At 35.0% G+C, this 3,826-nt stretch overlaps 1 protein-coding gene across 3 annotated transcripts in view; it reads left to right on the top strand.

Moving 5' to 3' along the window:
* Window positions 1–3,826, top strand: part of ITGA6 (integrin subunit alpha 6) — a 96,203-nt gene that overhangs the window by 68,311 nt on the left and 24,066 nt on the right. The window lies entirely within an intron of this gene.

Genomic DNA, 3,826 nt, shown 5'->3' with positions numbered 1-3,826 from the left:
GGAGAGAGAAGGAAGGAAGGAAGGAAGGAAGGAAGGAAGGAAGGAAGGAAGGAAGGAAGGAAGGAAGGAAGGAAGAAAGGTAGGTAGAATGAATTAATGTGTATAAAAGGTGGCTTTGGGGTTGTTGCCAATTAAAAAAAAAAGATTATTCTATGCTGCTGGCTAGAGTATGGTAGATTCACCAAGTCTGTTGTCCTTCTGGCTATCCTTATAGCATCCTAGATTACTTATAAGACACCTTTCTCCATCCCACACTCTTTCGTGGCCTGAAGATCATAAGCAGCTTTGAATCTTTCTCTTGTTTATATATTTAAAAGGCAGCTATTCTACCTCCTTGATTTCTTCCACAAGTGTTTGACAGTCTTAATGACAAACTTTTGCTGACAAAATGTTATAAGAATGTATGACAGAATGAAAGTTTCCTTTTATTATGGTGTATTTGGTTACTGAAATTTGGGCATGATTCAACATGGTGGTACATTTCTTTTTTATTTGGAGCACGTGAGGCATAGACAAGTCTTTATGGTAATATGGCATCCCTGTGAGATTGAACTCATTGGCTTCATAGTTGTTGCAAATATGTAGGGATTTAAAACCAAATTAAATGGGTTTTGAAACTCCTAAAGTGAGAAGTTAACAGTATAAGAATTTAAAAACTGAGTTCAACCTGAGATTTGTCAAGTCTAATCCTGTCTCTCAGGAGAGGTACTAGGAACATGTTAATTCTCCACTCTTAAAAAAGTTGAGTATGTACTGACAGAATACTCTTGTTTTCCTGAACAAATTCCATTGTATTTCTACACTCCACTAATTTTTCTAAATCTACAACTATTTTTCAATTTGTATTTTTATAAAGCTTATACTACTTCTGGGAATAGGAGTGGGAAAGGGAATTATTTCAAGCAATTTACTCACTGTTGTATAAAATAGTATCCTTCCCCTCCCCACTTTTCTTCTGATTTACCCCTCTTAGGCTTCATGGGATGTCCTTTGGTACATTCTAGATTTTTGTGAAATTTGTGTTTGCCTAATTTAATTTACATAGTCCTGAATTATATAAATTTTGATCATATGTTCCCTTTTAGTCTCTAGCCATACAGATGACACCAGGCACAGTCATAGGCCCTGCAGATACAAAGGCAAAATGAAACAATCCCTGCCCTCAAGAGGTTTACATTCTATTGGGAAGTCATGTAAACATGTAAAGATATTAGTCAGCCTTAACTGGCTTCTGCTCATTTCCCTTGATTTTTTTTCCCACTTCTCCTGCCTATCTTTGGATTATCTCCAGTTCCATTAAGTCTTTCTTATTATCCTTTTGAATCTTGGATTTTGTATTGCAAGTACAGGTGCATTGTGGCTCTTTACAAGATGATCATACTGATAAGTTTTTAATCTTATATATAATATTCTCCATAATACTGTCTGGTATTCTCTTTGCCTACTGGGCAGTACATAAGTTCGATATGTATACAAGAAACAGTCTGCAATGTCCCCAAGTGTAGTTTGGATTTTTTTTTAACCTAAATGCATTACTTTGTGTACTCCGTTATTTGAAAAATTACAGATCTTTGTCTACCATACTTTGGAGAGTGAATTAGGCACTCCACTCAAAACAAACAAGCAAAACAACTGTTCTTTGGCTAGTAATAGGAGGCATAATGATATATTGGAAAGAGCACTTGATTTGGAATCAGAGGATTTTTGAATCCCTCCCCTAACATTTCCTACCTGTGTGTCCTTGGGCAAAGAGACATTTCCTCATTGTCTGTAAGGTGAGGGGATTGGACCAGATAATTTCAAAGATCCTTTTTGTTCTAAATCAATGGTCTTATGATGAGAAATCTTATTAAATCTTGTCAATGCTCTATGAGGAATTTTCAGATCACATTTTTGATAAAAATGAAATTATTCTTCAAAGCACTTCCCGGAAATAAACTATTTTTACCTTTGGAAGAATAAAGTATGATAGGTTTTCACATATTTTATGAATTATGTACAGTGCATTGAACTTGTATGATTAGTCTCTCAATTAGTACTTATTGAATGCCACCAATATAGGGATTTATTTTTATCTGAGTGTATTTGGAGATATGAATGTATATTAATCTTTTCAGGGGATATTCAGAGATTATTTGCTATTCATGGTAATCCCATAGTATTAAAAATTATAAGCCAACTCAAAAAATATTTGCAAAGCTATATAAATCAATACATTTAACTACGCCTCCCTATATTAAAAAAACAAACAAACTGGTATGTGGCAGGGCAGTTTTTATTGCAGAGTCCTTAAATGTAGTAATCCATTTATACAGATACTCATTATTTAGTTTTGATGAATCTTCTACTTGGCTTGTTTTCAAAAGGTCGGTCTGAAAATATTTTATGATGTGAAGTGTCTGGAGGGTTAGTAAGGGTTAAAGTAGAATTTGGTTCATAAATGGTTTTAATGCACCCAAACCCTTCCTGACTTTTTGCTATGAGGAGCACTCAGCATGTAAGCCTTCATCTAGTTCATTTTAATATTTGCAGGTCACTGATAAATGGATAATGTCAAGATTGTGGAGGGCCTTAAAATGGGGAGCATTCCATTTGGCAGCTCTGACATTTAGGAATTCTTCAGATGGACACAGAAATGCCTACTGTTGAAACAATATGTCAGTGTCTCTAAATTTTGGTCGTCTTTATCTGTATAGAAGTAGTATCATTTACAAGGAGACAGCTCTGTGTGTGTGTGTGTGCGCATGTGTATGTGTATGGTGTGTGTATGTGTGTGTATGTTTGTGTATGTGTTTAATACATAGAACTAGTTAGTATTATTGTTTTTAGCACCTGGCACGGCAGAGAGAGAGCTGGCAATAGAGTCAGTCGACCTGAGTCTAAAATCCCACAAGTGTAACCTTTGTAATCTTGGGCAGATTATTTAACCTCTATGGGCCTCAGTTTCTCCATCTGTAAAATTAGAGGGTTGGAATAAAGAACTTGCAGCCTAAAATCTGTGATTTTGTGATCTCATAAAAACAATTGGGCTGGAAGGTTGTTCCCCTGGCCCCCTTAATGCCTTCTTCCCTGGACTTTATCTCTCATTTACGATGTAACCTGAGCAAATTACTTTCCCAGGTCTCAGTTCCTTTAAAATTAAGTGGTTAAATTCATATGATCAGTGCCAACAAAAATAATAATAACAACCAATATCAATAATAACAATATTATTAAACTTAGCTTACTCTGACCTATTCCCTCTTCTGGTCAGTTACCTCATACTGAGTGAATTCAAGCTAATTTATAACAGTAGTCAAAGAAACATAATTAGAATAGATCTTTTATTTTGGGGTAGGATGAGTGGGAAATGCATCCTAAAGTCATATAAATAAATGATGCCTCAACTATCCATTGTCATAAGGAGGCAGCCTGGATGTCTGATCCTTGCTATCTCTATGACCTTGGACAAATCACAATTTTAAAACTTGACCTCAGTTTTATCAGTGGCAAAATGGGGGTAAGGGAGATGGCCTGGGTGAACTCTGCTCTAATAGCACCAGAATCTGCAATTCTATATTACATGAACAGAGGTGATCACATATTGATTTGTAACATTAATGTTTAGCTCAGAATTACTGTGTGTAGTCAACTTGGTAAAAGTGGCTTTTCATCATTATAGGAAAGGGATATTGACAAAAGGACCACCCAGCAACCAACTTAATTCTTCTTAATTTGAAGTTGATCTTAATCTTTAAATCTTCTTAAGGCATCATTATATCATCAACAAAAAACTACTTTATAACCCTAAATTTATACTATATATATATATATATATATATATATA

The sequence above is a fragment of the Gracilinanus agilis genome, chromosome 3, assembly GCF_016433145.1.
Source record: "Gracilinanus agilis isolate LMUSP501 chromosome 3, AgileGrace, whole genome shotgun sequence".
Classification (NCBI taxonomy): domain Eukaryota; kingdom Metazoa; phylum Chordata; class Mammalia; order Didelphimorphia; family Didelphidae; genus Gracilinanus; species Gracilinanus agilis.
The sequence above is the reverse complement of the archived record's forward strand: the minus strand, read 5'-3'. Positions and strand labels throughout refer to the sequence as shown.